Source organism: Diceros bicornis, chromosome 31 (genome assembly GCF_020826845.1).
Source record: "Diceros bicornis minor isolate mBicDic1 chromosome 31, mDicBic1.mat.cur, whole genome shotgun sequence".
Taxonomy (NCBI): domain Eukaryota; kingdom Metazoa; phylum Chordata; class Mammalia; order Perissodactyla; family Rhinocerotidae; genus Diceros; species Diceros bicornis.
This window is the reverse complement of record NC_080770.1, coordinates 16,217,416-16,236,499: the sequence shown is the minus strand read 5'-3', so window position 1 is coordinate 16,236,499 and position 19,084 is coordinate 16,217,416. Positions and strand designations below refer to the sequence as shown.

The following is a 19,084-nucleotide window of genomic DNA, read 5'->3' as shown; positions in this document are numbered from 1 at the left end:
TTGGTTGCAGTTGTCCTATTTTGAAGAGGAAGCAGTTCCAGAAAGGACATAAAATTTAGCAGAAGGAGGACAGATTTTAGATGTCAGCAGTGCACGCGTGCATACACACACACACACACACACAGAGACACAAGCAAGCAAGCCAAAAAAAAAGAACAGAAGGCAGAACAACGCTTGTTTATGGCGTCTGTTGCTGTGGAATCAAGACTTGATTAGGCAGGTGGAGTACCAGCATAGGTGATTCTGTGGCCTTGTAAGGAAAATATAAATATTATATCCCCTTGTGAATATTATTGTTGTCAGGATTAGATTAATTTTCAAGAAGTGGAGAGGACTCACTTTTTTTTTCTTAATCCAACACCATTTTAGTTAAATCTTGTGTTAGTAGAATTTGTAAAGGGAATGATAAATGGCCATCCTACCCAGGGCTTCCAAAATGACAAACTTCAGGGGCTGGCCCAGTGGTGTAGTGGTTAAGTTTGCGTACTCAGCTTCGGCGGCCTGGGGTTCTCAGGTTTGGATCCCGGGTGCGGACCTACAGACTGCTCATCAAGCCATGGCGTGGTGGTGTCCCACATATAAAATAGAGGAAGACTGGGGGCCGGCCCAGTGGCCTAGCGGTTAAGTTCGTGTGCTCTGCTTCGGTGGCCTGGGGCTCGCAGGTTCAGATCCCGGGCGTGGACCTGTGCACTGCTCATCAGGCCATACTGTGGCAGGCGTCCCACATAAAAAAAGTAGAGGAAGATGGGCACGTAGGCCGGCCCTGTGGCTTAGCGGTTAAGTGTGCGTGCTCTGCTACTGGTGGCCAGGGTTCGGATCCTGGGTGCACACCATTGCACTGCTTCTCCAGCCATGCTGAGTCTGAGTCCCACATACAACAACTAGAAGGATGTGCAACTATGACATACAACTATCTACTGGGGCTTTGGGGAAAAAACAAAAATAAACCTTTGTTAAAAAAAAACAACAAAAAAAGATGGGCATGGATGTTAGCCCAGGGCCAATCTTCCTCAGCAAAAAGAGGAGGATTGGCAACAGATGTTAGCTCAGGGTTAATCTTCCTCACCAAAAAAAAAAAATGGAGAAAGATTGGCATAGATGTTAGCTCAAGGATAGTTTTCCTCAAGCAAAAAGAGGAGGATTGGCAACAGATGTTAGCTCAGGGCTAATCTTCCTCACCAAAAAAAAAAAAAAAATAGATGAAGATTGGCATAGATGTTAGCTCAAGAGTAGTTTTCCTCGAGCAAAAAGAGGAGGATTGGCAACAGATGTTAGCTCAGGACCAATCTTGCTCACCAAACAAAAGACAACCTTGGGATGGTAATGTGTAGCCATCAGAGGGTAGAAAGGAGTGAAAATATTTTGTTTTCTTTCGTATGCATAGCCAGTATTTTTGCTGGAGTTGAATTTTGTTCATTTCTTCTCCTTGGCATTTATGGTTTTAGTCTGTTTTACAAGTAAAGTCATCACAGCACAGCACTCTGCCCTGTATAATTTTAATATTGCTTTTTTAAATACAATTTTATTTCCCAGCTCTTCCTTAATCTTTCACCATTTTATGGTGTCTTATTTTCCTTTGTGTGTAAGTGGTGATGGTTGTGGGTGGGGAGGTTAAACTTTGAGAGTTGTAAAAGCGAGCACAGAATGTAATATTCCATGCATTTAAAACAAAACAAAACAAAAAAAGAAAGGAAAAAAGGAAAGGAAAAAAAAACCCCAAAGCAGAAACCACCCTGTATCTCTAAACATAAACTCTATTGGTTGACTTCTCTCCATTTTTACTGCTACCACTGTAGTCAATTCCATGTCACTACAACTTGACCTTCAAACTAATTTCCTTGCTTTCACTCTTGCCTCCTCTTTAATCCATTTGTCACGTAAGCAGCCAGATCTTTTCAAAATGTGAGTTAGATCATGTCATTCCGCTGTTTAAAACTCGCACAGGTCTTCCTCTACCTAAGAATAAAATCGAAACTTCCTCTAACCTATAGAACCCTTCATATTCTGATTCCTGCCTGTCCCGCCCTGCTCATTACCAATAGCTCTGCTGGATCCAGTATGTTTTAGCCCCACTCTTTAGGGCTTTGGCATTAATAGTTATCATTGCTCATATGTTATCATGGTTGACTGCTTCTTACCATTCAGATTTCAACTTAAATGTCACCTCTCCTGAGAGTTTGTCCCTGATATCCAATCTACAAGTAACAAGTCATTCTCGACAGTTTGTTTTAGATCTCTCCATAGTGCTCCATCTGACATCTTATTTATAATCTCTCTCCCCCTGCTAGAATGTAGGCTTTTCGAGAGCAGGAAACTTGTCTGTCTTATTATCCTTGACATCTAGAAGAGTACCTGGCTCACAGTAGGTGCTCAAAATAACCCAAGTGGAACTAGTCTTTTTATTTTCTATTAGCTGAGTGTAAACAGTTTTTCCCTCAGTGAGTGTTAATGCTTGTGGTGCTTTATTTGGAGATAGCTGTTTCAGATAAATTTAAACAACTTTTTCACCACTGAGTTATCTTTTTTAACTTGTATATAATTTTATTTTGAATGTTACCTATAAATTCATTAATGTTAAATGACTTGTTCAGGATTACATAATTAGTAAGCCAAGAGACTTCATTCACTTATTCATATGTTGCTAAGTATGAGATATAAGGCTGAGCTCTGGGGATACAACATGAACTAGAAAGACACTGTTCATGCCTTCATGGAACGTATCTTTGGGTAGGGGAGACAGGAAAATACATACACACACATGCGCGCATGTACATGAAAAAGGAAGGCAAAATACTTGCCAGTTGTTAGTGGTGATGTGAAGGAAACAAGACCGATCCATCTCTAGTAAATCATAGAATATTCTAGAATATGGCTTTGATCTAGGAATCAGTGAATCAATGAACATTTCTTGTGCTGATTGTTTTCCTTTGGCAATTATCTTTGGCTTTTGAAATATAATAATAATAACTCAGTGAGTTTATACTATATACCATACATTGTTTTAAGAAATTTATATGTATTTCAATTCTCACAACAGTCCTGTGAGAGAGATATAGTTATTATCTCCATTTTACAGTTAAGGAAACTGAGGCACAGAGAGATTATATAATTTGTCCAAGGTCATGTAGTAGTACCCTTACTCCAGTAAGTATGCTTACAGAGGAGGAAGGTTTGAAGCCAGGCAGTCAGACTGCAGAACCTATGCTCTTAACCACTATTCTAGGTTATGAAAACTTTATGAAGATTCGTTTGGCAGTAATCTACAGGATAGATTTTAGATTTTTCAGTAAGAAAGAAGGAAATTTTCCATTCATCATTATCATCTTTATTTAGTAACCACGGAATGACCATAAAATACTAGTAGTCTTTGTCAAGCGTGAAAAAAAAATCCAATCGCTTCCTTCATGGCCTAACAGTCTAAGAACATATTAAGGGATAACTCTTAATTCAGAAAAAGAATACCTGTATAATTCTTTATTTAGGTCAGGTGTAAAAAGAGAATGTATGAACTAGATCATCTTAAGCTTGAAGTTCACAAAGAAATCACATTTTCTTGATATGAGACTTACTTATCCTTACACATGCTGTTATCTCCTCTAAATATATTCCTTGTTTATTGGATTCCATTTATTCTCCTCTATAGACCCACATTATTTTGATTTGGAGACAGAAGGGAAGACAGCGATTTTCCTCAGCAGCCCAATGGATTCAGTTTCCTTATAGTTGAAAGTATAGACACTTAAAACTGTTAACAAGTCCAGGCATTTATTTTTTTCTAATTAGCTCTAATGCAGTTAAACTAAAACAATGAAATTGAGAGTTTACCTCAGATCTCCCCTACCATCCCAATCAACACATAGTAGTCCTGTTTCTAGGCTTTCTGTCTCCTTCCCTTCCCGTCTTCCTTTGGGAAAACGCTTTGGGGTGGAAAGCAACAAACCAAATAGCAGGCAAATAAAATCAGGTCTTCTCTGTTTCCCTACCCGGAAAGGAAGAGAGAGGGAGCAAGAACCCCACCATCAAAGAGAACCAAGGCTTAGGTGTGCCATTCTAAAAAGCCCTCGTTCCTTCGGCCTGCCTGGAGCTCTGCAGCAATTCCTCAGAGATTGTATAGTCTCCACTTTAAATATAAATATATATATAAAACTTCCCCCTGTCTCTTTCTCTCCTCCTCTCTCCTTTTTTTTTTTTTTAATTTCCTATAATAAAGTTTCCTATTGGATAAAATCAGTTCCCTGATTTATGCCTGGCTCCTATTGGAAGTTCTCAGGGGCTGACATCACTTAGGAAAGCGAGGGGGTAGGGCTGCCAGATCAGTTTGTCACCACCCAGGCTCTCTAGCCTTTGGCTGGGTGCAACTTCCATTTTAGGTGTTGGATCTGAGAGAAAAAAAAAGAGAGAGGGAGAGAGAGAAAGAAGAGTAGGAAAGATCCTGAAAGGAGGAAGAGGTGGCGAAAAATCAACTACCTTGCTGGATTTGTCTTTCTCAGCACATTGACGAAGCCTTGGGTTTCTTTCTTAAAGGACTGGTTTTTAGAAGTCCACATTTGAGGTGTGTGCCTTTTTAAAAATGTGTATACAGACGGGTAAAGGAAGATAAGCCAAATCGAATTTTTGTCTTACGGTAACCAGAGGGAATTTACAAACAAGAGTCTGCTATGCTGACGGGTGACTTTTAAGCAATTACTACTTTTCCTTTCTACTTACTTTGGGGAATTTCGGTATTTTATTGTATTAAAAAAAGGTTAAAATATTTCAAGACCCAGAAACAAACTTCTAGGTCTCTCTAATATAGGGGCGATGAGTAGACTCAGAGGGGTAAGAGCAATTGTGTAAATTTACATTTTGATGTGTTCTTTTATTTTATATATTTTTTCTGGATTAAGCTAACAAACTTCTGATTTCAGAGCCCAAACCAAAAGTTGGCATGTTGCGTGTGGGTTGGGAAAGGAATTTGTCTGGGTCAGAAGCTAGTTATACAGATGGTTCTTCATATGTTTCAAAACTTTTTTTCCCCTTTTATTATTAGATTCATGGAAGTGGAAAGTTGCAGGGAGCTTTGCAGCTTAAATTGTGGTGTTTTTTTCCCCAGAGAGTTTGAACGGCCCAGATCGGTTTCAGCCTTGCTGTTCCTGGGTGGATCCCTCTTACTTTTCCAGGTGCGGTGGGTGGGAGCCTCATTCTCCTGCTAGACGTAGCCTCCTTGCTTTGCCTTATAACAGAAAACAAATGGATCCATGTTAACTGAATTGCCATTCCTTTCCTCCTTAAACTACCTTTGATTGCAAAAATTTGTGGAGGTGTTGTATGTTCAGTCTGCAAATACTACCGGTAACGTTTGGTTTCTGTGCTTAAAGGGATAAGGAAATTCTAATCATGTTTTTTAGTTCACCTTAGTAAAGTGGCAGTACACCTGAAAATATTTTCAGCTTTGTGCTTTCTGAAAGGGCTGTGGATTAAATAAGGTTAGGCCAAGAGAAAACAAACTTTAGTGTTTAGAATGCATTCGAGAAAGCACAAGGGGAATTCTTAATTTTAAACCAAACTGAAAGTTGTTTTTTGGAGGTGAGTTTTTTGTTTCGTTAATTTGCTGTGAAATCAGAAATCTGTAAGAGCTGAAGGCCCATGACTGTTGGCATATCTTATATTTCATCTTAAGATTTGTTTTGTTTTTGTTTTCGCGAATACATTCTTGCAGAAATACTGATTCTAGATAATTATATAGCCAACTCATCAGTAGCTGAAAACCGGGTGTTCTCTTCCTTCTCCCTTTGAAAATGTGAATCGGTCTGAAAATTGTAGCTGGAAAAGATGCTGCCCTAATTGTAACAAGATGGGCTTTAATATGTAAGCTACTCGTTAGCTTTAAACTGGGATGTTTCTTTAATAATCCTCTGATTTTGTGCCTCCCTCCCCCCAATTCTTTTTAGACTAGAACACTTCGTTGAATTCCTTTTCTAGAATGAAAGTATCTCTTGAAAGGTGATTTCATCTTTGTGAGGTTGTGGCTTCAGGGGAAACAGAACTTTGTTTCTCCTTTTAATCTACTATCATCTATGCAAGGGCTACAGTAAAATTTTAATGTCTGGATCTCATAATTATAGCAAGTGTAGCTAAAAAGAAAGAAAAACGACAACATGTACAGTCTGTTGGGCTGTAGTTCTTATTTAATATTTTCCAAATTTCTCTCAAATGTTCTCTCTGCCTTGACTCCAGCCTAGGGATGTTTCTTGGTGGATCTTTGGAGGGTTGGTCATGTTTCTGCCAGAGTGTCGGTTTCCCACTCAACCTTTAGGGGGAGGGATGAGGGAATCTGAAGAAGGGAGTACAAAGGCAGTTTGAAAATAGGTTCTGGATGACTGAGTGGTGGTGATTTGGGTCCAGCTTTAAATACTGGGCTTTGTGTAGCTGCAGAGAGCATCCTAGTTAACTAGCGTCCAGGAGTATTTCTGCGAACTGAGGCATTGTTTTGACTGGTGTGTACTGTGAAGGCTTTTGGATGATAAGATGGAAGATTTGTCTTCTACCTCACCTCTACTAGTTCTTTCAGGAAATATAATAAAGGACAGGAATAAGTAAATCTTTTATGTTTTGTTGTGCTCCTCATTTTAATTTTGGGGTGAAAAATGATGACAAGTAAGTATGAGTTGTGCAGATTTTTCTTTCCTTGTTTGACTCCTATATACTGTTGGTTTCTTTGTTATATGACTAAGGTAGCGGGTCTGTGTGCCAGGTGGGAGTCTCCTTTGGGTGGTTAGAATTCTAGTGCCTTTCTTAGGGTTCCAATTAGGGAGAGTCAGAGGGGCTAGAACATGTTCTCTCAGCTAGTATAAAAATTGGGGCTATTGGAGATCTTAAAAAAAAAAAAAAGCTCCGAGTAATTGCAATTCAGCCTTAGGTTTATGAGGTAGTTGCTCTCTAGGGATGGGTGAGACAGGATGGATGCAAATAAATTAAGCATAGTTCACTATTCAGTTGGAATAACAAAATGATTAGCTCTGTATAATTTATTGCTTTCTATTTTGGTACCTGATGGTCTTCTGTTACTAACTGCCAGTCCTCCCTCTCCCACCCTCCCTTGTTTTTTTTACTGTGTGCTAAGCATTTTGCATAAACTATGTACTTAATTTCCCACAACAACTGTTTTTTTTTTGGTAAGGAATTTGAGCCTTAGAGAAGCTGAGGTTCACTGAAAATCTCATTGCCTGTAAGTGGCCAAAGCTAGGATTAAACCCTGGTCTGACTAACTACCAAGTCCGTGGACATAACCACTAATACATTGCCATTCTCCAGAGAGAACAGAAACAAGAGCCAGAACTAAAATGAGCCCTTGCTAGAGGCAGGTGTTTGATCTTGGGGAGGGTCAGTCCTCACTTAGATTTCTAACCCACTCAGTGTTGGGATAATGTATGTAAAAAATCCATTTTCCATAACGCCCATGGGGGCCTAGATATGTTAGAATGGATATTATCTCAATCTTTAGAAAAGGAATCTTTCCATATGCACATCATTGCTGTCCTAATTTGTTAAACTTATCGGAAATGCTTCAGACTTCATTTGATTATCAGTGAAATTGCTTCTTCTAAAGAATTTTCAGGCATGTGGTTTGGAATGATATTGCCAGTGTGGTTTGGAATGCCTTGCAGGGAGAGGCTTGTAGCAGGTAGTTCAAATAGTGTTTATCACACTGTATTAAAATTGTCTATTGATTTTTATCTTTTCCTCTAGAATGAATTGCTTGAATGTAGGTACTGTCTTATCTCTGCATTCTCTTAGCACCTGTTTGGTGTCTGGTATATACTGAGGTGCTCAATAAGCCTTGGTTAAATAAGGCGTTTGATGGGAATTAGTGAGGGATTTTTGTGGGGAATGCTGAAAGGAAGTTGAGATAAGAAGCAATACAACATAGATTAATAAAATTGCAATGTAATTTTGAAACTTTTACTGTAGTCTGTAGTTTCAACCTTTTACACATTTCGTACCTTCCATTTTTTTTTTTTTTTTGTGAGGATGATCAGCCCTGAGCTAACATACATGCTAATCCTCCTCTTTTTGCTGAGGAAGACTGGCTCTGAGCTAACATCTATTGCCAATCCTCCTCCTTTTTTTTTTTAATCCTCCAAAGCCCCAGTAGATAGTTGTATGCATAGTTGCACATCCTTCTAGTTGCTGTATGTGGGACGCTGCCTCAGCATGGCTGGGGAAGCGGTGCGTCGGTGCGCGCCTGGGATCCGAACCCGGGCAGCCGGTAGCGGAGCGTGAGCACTTAACCGCTAAGCCACGGGGCCGGCCCCCATACCTTCCGTTTTTAATTAAAGTTTCTGGAAATAATTGAAGATTTAAAATTTTAATTTTTCTTTAATCCTGTTTCCCTTCTGGGCAAGCAGTCCAAAGAATAGTGTAAAAAAGTTAGGGTCCTAGTCAGTTCATTTCATAATATAGGCAGCTGTTAACTTCAGCCACTGGAACCTTAAATGTAGCCATTTTCTAGGGGAGAGGAACTGGTTACCTAGAGCATATTAGGGCAGCAGCAGGGAAATATTGGCTTTCAGCCATGTTAGAAGTGAGTGGTTTTTATACTTTTTAATAAAAACATAAAAAGCTTGGGATTATAGTTTTGAACATCAGTGTTTCAAAGAAAATATGTTTGTATATCACTGTGTTTTTTTTGTGTGTGTGTGAGGAAGATCAGCCCTGAGCTAACATCCATGCCAATCCTCCTCTTTTTGCTGAGGAAGACCCGCCCTGAGCTAACATCTATTGCCAATCCTCCTCCTTTTTTTTCCCCCTTTTTCTGCCCAAAGCCCCAGTAGATAGTTTTATGTCATAGTTGCACATCCTTCTAGTGGCTGTATGTGGGACGCCGCCTCAGCATGGCTGGACAAGTGGTGAGTCAGTGCGCACCCTGGATCCGAACCCCGGGCCGCCGGTAGCGGAGCGCGCACACTTAACCGCTAAGCCATGGGGCCGGCCCCCTCACTGTATTTTTTGTCACTGCTTCTGCCATGAAACTTAAAGAGATTTTGTTCACCAAATGTATTGGGAAGTTTATGAGTTTAAGAACCCAAATGAATTTTCATGAGCAATTTAGAATAATAGTAACAAGAAGCTTGCCTAAAGGAATGAACCATAGGTATTCAGTATGTGAGTTCATGTTCTCTTCCCTCGAAAAAGGAGTTCAATGCCATGAGAAGCTGAAATAGGGATTCTCTGCCTAAATGCAGCTGCCTCCTAGGTTTCCAGTAGAGAGCATTGATATAGCCTGGCAGGAAGGTTGTAAGGAGGGAAGAACAACTGTCTGGTTAGAACTAACAAGGAGGAAATATGGATTGATTTGTATTTAGTTATATTGTTTAATATATTTTTGGAAGTAATTTTTTTTCTCCTTATTCTACTTGGAATAATTGCATGTTGTTGATTATTAAATATTAAACATTGAGAACGGGGCCCACATTTACTATTCTGGTTCAGGAACAGTGTTCCTCATTTTTAGGGGCACTTCCTCTCCAGTAAGTCCTTCAGTCTGCCTGGAGTGGTGTGGGCGATTTAGATGAGGCATATAGTGGGGACATTATAAGGATCCAGAGTTTTCTTTTCTTAAAGCCTTCTTTACTGGCCAGCAGGTAATTGGTCATCGCTTTTACAAAACATGTCCCATTATATGATGATAAAAGCAACTTTTAACTTTTTATTTTGAAAAAATTTCAAACTCACAGGAAAGTTGCAAGAAGAGCCCAGTTACTCCCTGTATACCCTTCACCTAGACGCCCATTGTTAACATTTTGCCACAAGTGCTTTGTTCTTTATTTTTTGATCGATATGCTGACCAAACAGAATTTCCAGTCTGAGAGTTTCACAGATATGGAGAGGCAGGGCAGTTTAGCATAATGGTTAAGAGCATGGATGCTAGAGCTGGACTGCTTGAGTTCAAATCTTACTGTGCCACTTACTACCCATGTAACCTTGGGTAAATTGTTTAATTGCTCTATGCATTGGTCTCCTTGTCTGTGCAATGAGGACAATAATATTAACCATCTCTAGGATTGCTGTGATGATTAAGTGATTTAATATATGAAAAATTCATAGAATGGTGCCCAGCTCACTGGAATACCTTGCAAATGTTTGCTATTAGAATGGATACTTTAATGAATTCAAACATCATTTGTCTGTTGGAATAAATGCCCTTTAAGATCTCTTAAAATCTGAGACTCTATGGTAGATATGTATGCTTATATTACAGAATAAATGGGCTTCCTGGAGGGGTAAACTAACTTTCTTGTTTTTTATTTTTATTTTTTTAATTAATTTTTTTTTTGAGGAAGATAAGTCCAGAGCTAACATCCGTTGCCAGTCCTCCTCTTTTTTGCTGAGAAAGATTGGCCCTGGGCTAACATGCGTGCCCATCTCCCTCTACTTTATATGGGACGCTGCCACAGCATGGCTTGATAAGCGGTGCGTAGGTCCGAGCCTGGGATCTGAACCTGGGAACCCTGGGCTGCGGAAGTGGAGTGCGCGAACTTAACCACCATGCCACGGGGCCGTAACTTTCTTTTTTTTAATGGGAAAAAAATGTCTTTGGTAATAGGCAAGTTTTGGGAGTTTTGTGGGTAGGGTTGTCCAAAATAAAGGTGCTATAGACATGGATAACTTTTAATAAAGTAAAATGAGGTCTGAGTGGGGGAAGAGAAACAAGTGGCAAAGCTTGAATATCTTGCAGTAATTTCCTCAGAGACTTCGATACTTGAGGAAAAAAACAGCGATACGTTTTTCCCACCTTTTTGTATCTACAAGAGACAGACAGAACTTTAGCATCCAAGGGTAAGACTTTAATTTTGGCAGAGAATGGTTTGAAAAAGCTTTGTTTGGGTTTATTATTCTTGACTTTGAACCAGATTCTTTACCTTGAAATCTCACTTGTTTAACCAGGATTTTGTAGGATAACATTCAGTTATGAATGGTTGTACAAGAAATAATTACATAAAAATGAAGGCAGGCTTTTACTATCCCTTTTCTTGAAATAAACCTCTCTCTTTTATGTCCAGAAAACATCATTCTCTATTTTCTTTTTTTTTTCTTTTTTGTGAGGAAGATCAGCCCTGAGCTAACATCCATGCTAATCCTCCTCTTTTTGCTGAGGAAGACGGGCTCTGAGCTAACATCTATTGCCAATCCTCCTCCTTTTTTTCCCCAAAGCCCCAGTAGATAGTTGTATGCATAGTTGCACATCCTTCTAGTTGCTGTATGTGGGTCGTGGCCTCAGCAGGAGGCCACGTGCGTCGGTGCGCGCCAGGGATCCGAACCCGGGCTGCCAGTAGCAGAGCGCGCGCACCTAAGCGCCAAGCCACAGGGTTGGCCCATCTATTTTCAACCCTTATTTGTGGACGTTTGCAAAACTGGGACATGTAGAAATTTTGAGTTCTTCAATGCTTCCTGTGAGAAGCATGCTTCTAAGAAAGAGGTCTGCTCTTGTATGTGGAAAAGCCAAACTGCCCTGTGGGAAATATGTGTTAGGTGCAGCCTTGCCTGGAAAGTTTTAGATTTCCTCCAGTCTAAGGTTTTCCTTCTTTTTTCTTTCCCTTCATACTAAATAACCCATGAAACTAGTGTTCTGAGTAGTATTTAAACTAATTTCTATTGGCACTCCGTAGCTCCCTATCGTAACTCCCCCAGCTCTCCACATTTTTTTAAACCCACATTTCCCTCTACTGAATCTCCTATGTTGTCTCCATTTTGTTTGCTTTCCTGTTCTCTGTTGTCTCTCTTTGCCTTCCCTATCTTTTTTTCCCCTTAGGATTATGGTCTTCCTGGGCATCGCTTTGCCTCACTAACACTTAATGTGGAAGAAATTTCTGATTATTACTGAATAAATTGTACTCATGTGCCAAAGGTACAAGTTTTAGGATACTGCTTCAGGTTTACTTCAGTTAGATCTGGATTAGGATTAATTGTTGTGATCCAAGGAGATTGACCTCTTTTAGTAATTCAGATTATTTTTATGTTTTTGATTTTCAGATCTCATCTACGTTTACTAATTAATTACTCATTTTGGTTCAGTTGACAGTAAAGCAAAAGAAATTTACTTTTCTCAGAATAAGAGAAAAGTATGTGCTTCCCTTGTTGTTCTATATTGGAAGGCAGTAGCATGTTGAGAGGTCTCTTTGTAGGGTAAAGATTTTTGTTTTAGGGAGCTTATATTTTAAGGAACCAAAATATGTTCTGATGGTTGAGGACATAAGATGTTATAGAAACTAGGTCAGCTTTTCAATACCTTTATCATAGTACCTACAGTTCCCATTTCATTGCAAGTGAAGTAAATCTCATTGAAATAAAATAGCTAGTGTATATTCAGCACACTTTTAAAATAGACTAGTCTATTTTAAAGGATAAATTGGTGCCAATCTGATTTCTTTCCACTGTTTCTTTGTTGGAATGGAGGGAGGGTTCTGTAACCTCTCTGCTGTTCTACTCTCGGTTGAATGCTTTGTAACCAGGGCAAAGCTGGCTATTTGAATGAATGCCCTGCAGAAGGTTAGCCAAATCTGCAGGTAAGGCTACAGGAGACCCCAACTGATGGGCCTATGATCACAATTAGAAAAAAGGTATAGAAATAAAAATGAAACAAAGTTGATTTATTTTTCTAAAATTTAACTTTTGTTTTCATTGAAAAAGTAAAACGTCTTCATTTATTTGAAAGAAGGTTGAGAGCCTGCTGTATGCCATGCACTGGAATAAACAGTACACCAAATAGACCTCACAGAGCTTACATTCTAGTTGAAAGAGATAAATAAGCAAGTAAATATATAGTATGTTAGAGTGTGATGATACTATTGAGAAAAAATAAAGCAGGATATGTAGGGTGGTGAATAAGAAATGCCAGGGTGGGAGTGAGGTTTTTTAATATAGAGTGGTCAGGGAGGGCCTCACTTATAAGGTATGTTTGAGAGAGACCTAAAAGAAATTAGAATGAAGTCATGTAGATATGAATAGAAAGTGCAAAGGCCCTGAGGCTGGTTATTACCAGTGAGCAAGAGAGATGTGGGGAGAAGTAGATCTGTTTGGGGAGATCCAATGGGTGTGCGTTGGGAGAAAGGGCAGATAATATAGGACCTCGTCGGGCCGGCCCCGTGGCTTAGCAGTTAGGTGCGTGCGCTCTGCTGCTGGCGGCCTGGGTTCGGATCCCGGGAGCGCACCGATGCACTGCTTCTCTGGCCATGCTGAGGCTGCGTCCCACATACAGCAACTAGAAGGATGTGCAGCTATGATATACAACTATCTACTGGGGCTTTCGGGGGGGCGATAATAAATGAATAAATAAAATTAAAAAAAAATAGGACCTCCTCACGCACTATACGGTACAAGGAAAAGTTGTCTCCCTCTCACTTAAGACCCCAGAGACAATAGCTCTTAACAGTTTTTTTGTGTATTCTTTGTAAGGAGTTGAGGCAACACCTGACCTAGCCTCCATCTTTGTCCCATTGCAGAAGTTCCATGTGAGTATAGTCAGCAAGTAATTTGCAGAGTAGCAGATTTTGCATAGGTTCATGACCCTTGTCTTGGACAGTGATAATAGTGGGGCAACTACTTAAAATAAGCTTGTATGTGTTTGGGAAGTGAGATCAAAATTTTCTTCCCCAGAGAAATATGTTTCTCTGCCTTATCTACATAGCCAATTTTCTATGAACAGAAGTGACAGCCTGGATCTGGTACAGTTTCCTTTGAGTACATTTGTTGGTTTGGTTTATGTGCTTTTGACCAAATATTATGCCTGTCCCACTTATCTGCTGCTTTTTTTTTTTTTTTTTCACTCATTTGACCAGAAAGCTCCTGCTTTCCCAAAGCCCTAATCACTGAGATTTAATGGCTTCAGGGCCCACTTTATAGGCCACCAAATCCATATCTGTCTAGCACATCAGGGGAGATGGTCATCCCTGATAACTAGCTGTATGCCTGGTTTCCCTTTCCATATGTTAAGCAGTTAGGGTTATTAAAGCATATGCTGAGCCACTTGGCCTGGGTGACTTGGGTGGGTGGAGGAAGAAGCACCAACTATTTAGTGATTGTTCTATGGCAACCCCATTTGGAAAATAAAAGGATGTTTGATTACCAGAGTCCTTGTGTCTTGAATCACCCGTTTTTATTTTCCCTCTCAAGATTTCTGGTTTAGCTAGTCTGTCCCTCAGTGAAAAAGTCTCTCTGTCTCCCTCTCTCTCTCTTAGTTTGGAGTTGAGCCCTGGAACTTGACCTGGTTACCCTCTATTCTTCCCTTTAATTATACCTATCTAGTTGTCATCTTGTTACTTAATATCGTCCTTGGGAGACGACCTCAATCAGGAAACATTTTTTTCCCTTCTATCACCTTCTCTTTTGGTCAGGTAACTGTATTATCTTGCGTGGAAAATACTCTAGGCAACATAGATTCCCTAAAATTTTGAAGTTGCTTTAAATAACTGCTTGATATGTATTACTTCAGCATTTATAGATGTTTGTAGTTGTCTTGAACGTATATCTTTCAGTGCCGTTCTTCTTTCCTAAATCTTTAGTGACACATGCTTCCTTGTGGAAATATTTCTCTTTATGGTTCTTCTAAAAACATTTTGCTACTCATTTGCTCTTACTCAAACCAGAAGTTAAAGTGACTTGCTTGGATAAGTGTCAGAGGTAACACTTGAATCCAGAGTTTCTCGTTATTTCTATTATCGTCAATTGGGCTAGAATTATCTATGGTCTTGAATGCTAGATTTAGGACTTTGGACTTCTTTTGGGATGGAATGTGGAACCAATCTTTGAATATGTGGCACAGCTCTTTGTTCATTGGAGGAAAGTTAAACTAAGTCATTTTAAAAATAATCGAGGGGTCTGGCCCGGTGACACAAGCGGTTAAGTGCACGCACTCTGCTGCAGCGGCCCGGGGTTCGCCGGTTCGGATCCCCGGGGCGCACCGATGCACTGCTTGGCAAGCCATGCTGTTGCGGCGTCCCATATAAAGTGGAGGAAGATGGGCATGGATGTTAGCCCAGGGCCAGTCTTCCTCAGCAAAAAAAGAGGAGGATTGGCAGATGTTAGCTCAGGGCCGATCTTCCTCACACACACACAAAAATAAATAATCTAGTTGTCCAGTCTGCAGTGTAAATAGGGATATCCTCCAAGGTAGCAACTCAGGATTCCAAAGAAGTGAGACAGTTCTTCCTTCTAGGTCTGAGTTTAGGATATAGGATTTAGGACTGTGTCATTCCAGCCGTCCTTATATTTAAATCCATGCTTTCAAAGAGCCTCTAATCCAGACTGAACAGTGATCTGAGCTATCTGGTGAACAGTAAAGCAAGCCCAAATAATGTATTTTGTAACCAGTGCCCTTTTTGGAAGAGGAATGTGGTGGTCAGAGAGTTGTCAGGATAGGCCTGTACAGTAGTTCCCAGCAGCTGACTATCAGAATCACTTTGAGCGCTTTTTAAAAATATGAATTCCCAGTATTCCCTCCAGAAATTGATTTATGAGGGATGGGGAGGTAGATTTGGGAGATCGTATTTTTTTTTCCCAGGGGAAGATGTGCCCTGTGCTAACATCTGTTGCCAGTCTTCCTCCTTTTTTTTTTTCTTTCCTTCAAAGCCCCAGGACATAGTTGTATAAAGTTGTAAATTCTTCTAGTTCTTCTATGTGAGCTGCCACCACAGCATGGCTACTGACAGATGAGTGGTGTGGTTCCGTGCCCTGGAACTGAACCCTGGCTGCTGAAGTGGAGCGTGCTGAACTTTAACCACTAGGCTGTCAGGGCTGGCTTGGGAGATTGTATTTTTTTTTTTTTTTTTTTGATGAGGAAGATTAGCCCTGAGCTAACACCTGTTGCCAATCCTCCCCTTTTTTGCTGAGGAAGATTGGCCCTGGGCTAACATCTGTGCTCATCTTCCTCTACTTTATGTGGGACGTCTGCCACAGCGGGGCTTGGTAAGCGGTGCATACTGCTTACCGTTCGCCATCTGAACACGCGAACCCCGGGCCGCCAGAAGCAGAATGCACAAACTTAACCACTACGCCAGTGGGCTGTCCCTGAAATTGTATTTATTTAAAAAGCTTCCCAGGTGATTCTGATCACTCAGGTTTGAGGACCACAAAACCTGAACATTTGAGTTAAGCTATATATCTGTGTGATTTCTCAGGTGGGTGGTTATTTAATTAATGTGAGAAGCAGAGGAGAATAGTTCATGGTAGTAGACATGGTGATAAGGTGGCTAAATTGAAATTTTCTACCTCTGTATCTTGTATTGTTTTGGAATTACAGATGTCACTGCCTGATTTGGGTGTTGTGCCAGTGCTTAGCATGGTATGGAGGACTTGCCTGTTAAGGCGAAGGGAAATTTTAGACCATATCTCCATTTCTTCTCCCCATTTTGAAATTGTGGAACAAATTCAGGAGAGGATGTTAGCATTGAAACTCAGCTGGACAATTTGTTTAAAACTTGACAGGAAAGGCCAATGTTACTTCCTGTCTGAAAAGGAACTGCTGGCTTCCTTCCCTTCCTCCTTGGCTAACTCTGGCCAACTTAGAGTATGGGTGGGGGAGGGGTTGATCACATTAATACTTTTAACTGGCTACCTATGCCTTGGGAAATTAGCTTACCATCAGTGTTCAAGTGTAGAACCATAACGCTTGCTCCCTTCTTCCCTTACTTGAAACATGGAGATGGGTGCTGTGGGCTCCTGTCTCCTTGCCCTTATGTGGGAGCCCTGTGCTAGGTTTGGCTGTTGCAGTCCAGGAAGCCTTCCAATCTCCCAGACGTTCTTTTACATTCAGCCTTATACCTCCCCTGATCTATTTGATAATAGATAGGAATTGTAGGGAAGAAAGTGAAATCCGTTTGACACTGAAGGAGGGTAGGTTGTGGAAAGGAGAACATAATTGGGCAGAGGGGAGTGGATGACAAAGTTTTCTTATTTTTAAATTGAGCCAAGAAAGCATTCTTTCTACGTGGGGCCAGTTGGCACTCTTCCTGCTATTTTAGTCCAAGCTTCTCCTTCCTACTGGCCAGTCAATTGTATTAAGTGTTTGATGTGAGTTTGAACTGTGGTCTCGGGGGTTGGGGGAGGGAGAGTGGTGGAAACAGCTGGTGCTTTCATCAAGCTATCTCAATTACGTTTCTTTTCAGAGTGTTTGGGAGTGGGGGGTGGCGGAGGAATTGGATGTGTGTTAGCCGAGTCCCAGCAACTCGCATGTAGTGGGATTGGATTCTCAGGCACTCTTAATACTATGTGGGATGTTGGCTAGTTGGACTGTAGCTAAACCTTTCCCAGTCACATTCTTTTCTCTGCCTCCCCTCCCTCCAATTCTTTCAGCTTTGGGCCTGATTTGGAGAGAAAGGGGTATATGGGAAGTTAGATTTCCAACCATTGAGTATACAGCTTAAGTCTTGGGCCCCTCTGCTGACTTTCTTCTTACCCATTCATTATTCAGTTGGTTGGGTTTTCTAAATATGTCTGCAAACAGCTAGAACCAGTTAGCTGCAGATAGTTAGAACCAGAATCTCTGGTGAAGTAATACTGAATTGTAATTGGTTGGCTATACTGGTCTCCTTCCCTCCCTCATACCCTGGGGTGACTGTATTTCTGAGTCAGCACTCCTTTTTTGTCTCACCTGTTCAATTTGAGGCAGAGAACCTGCCAAGCATCCTTTTGGAGCAGCAGCATTGATATGGGTGTGTCTAGTTCTCTGTCTGGGATGTGTCTTTTACAACTCTCGTTTTTTTTCTTTTTAAATTTTTTAAAGTGTCTCAGAAAACTCTCCTACTTGACTGATTTTTGTATATCAGTCTCACACCGTAGTACTTAATTAACTGATTTATTTGGCCTGGGCTATGAATGAGGGAGAATTGGCTAAGAATACTAAAATTGTAATTAATTTTTCAGTTACTCTTGAGAGAAAAAGGAAGTTAGTCTGATTCAGTGCTAGGTAAGAGATCTTAAACTTTTACTTTTGTGTGCTTCCATGATAGAGTTTGCAGTGACTAGGCCCTGCTGCTGAAGTTCTGTTCTAAAATATAGTGTTGCTAAATATTCTCTTTGCTATGCAGCCGTAGAATGTCTGACTGTTGTGTATATTCCTGCCCCATCTCTTTCTACCTGGTTACATCAGATCCAGATATGGACTAATTCTTTCTGAATTGTGCTGTTTTATACTTAGCTTCTTTTGCATCGTGTAGTGTCTGAATCAGAGTTCAGCCCAGAGTACTTTTAGCAGATCCGAGAAGGGGGAAGGAGTCTAGGAGAAAGGGAGGAGAAAAGATGAGAAATGATAGCATATTATAGTTAGTTGCTTGGAATATCCCTCTGGTTGGAGAACTCTTTGCTGAGCCTAGTGCTATGCTTTATGCAAGGAGAATTGAGCCCTTTGGGCAAAGGGTGTTACTTCTTTGGATTTCAAGAATCTCTGGCGATTAGAGCTTGACTTCTCTCTGCATCTTTGCTTCTGGGGTTTAGGACTAACAACCATAGGGCTTCTACAAGATAATAGAAAAATGTGTCATTTATCCCATTCTTGGAATCAGCTGAGGACCTTATTAGGAAGAGAGGCTTTCTTTTCTGACAAGTTTCCAAATCTACAGCCCCTGACCCACTCCAGGGGGAGTAGTGAGCAGGAAAAGCTGAGATTGCTGTCTTGACCTCTTTGCTGCCAGGGCTACTGTGCAATTCCTATCCTCTCATCCCCTAGGGAAGTAGGGAACTTTGCTCCCAGCACCTGTTGGTGCCTGTCCTTCCTCTTTGTAGGGTGGAGTCTGCTGCCTTTGTTTGTTTTCTGTGGGGCCTCTTAGGAATCAACTTTATGCTTGTGGGGAAAAGAGTTTGAAAGACTTTGAAAACAGTGGAAAATGGGTGATAGAGAAGGTGACAGAGGATGTGTCCTAAAGCAGTTCTCCAGGTGGGACTATTCCATTGACTGAATCTAGGTTGGCTATCAGATTGCCATGATGAAGCTTTCTTTGGGATGTATCACATGTAGCTGAGCTGAGTATAATAGCAGCAGTAGCTTTAAAATCTCCAGTTCAGTGCCTCCAAAGTGAAGAAACTTGCCAAATAGGAATCTTAAAAATCCCCT

At 40.7% G+C, this 19,084-nt stretch overlaps 1 protein-coding gene across 15 annotated transcripts in view; it reads left to right on the top strand.

The window, feature by feature from the left end:
• Positions 1 to 4,332: 4,332 nt before the first annotated feature.
• CTNND1 (catenin delta 1) overlaps positions 4,333 to 19,084 on the top strand; it is a 47,889-nt gene continuing 33,137 nt past the window's right edge. For 7 of the 15 annotated variants that reach the window (XM_058526830.1, XM_058526825.1, XM_058526828.1 and 4 more), the window contains exon 1: positions 4,333 to 4,552. The gene's annotated coding sequence lies outside the window, so the exon portion shown is untranslated. Of the gene's footprint in view, positions 4,553 to 5,092; positions 5,160 to 19,084 lie in introns of all 15 variants that reach the window. The other 8 variants (XM_058526838.1, XM_058526833.1, XM_058526837.1 and 5 more) reach the window with 3 other exon arrangements.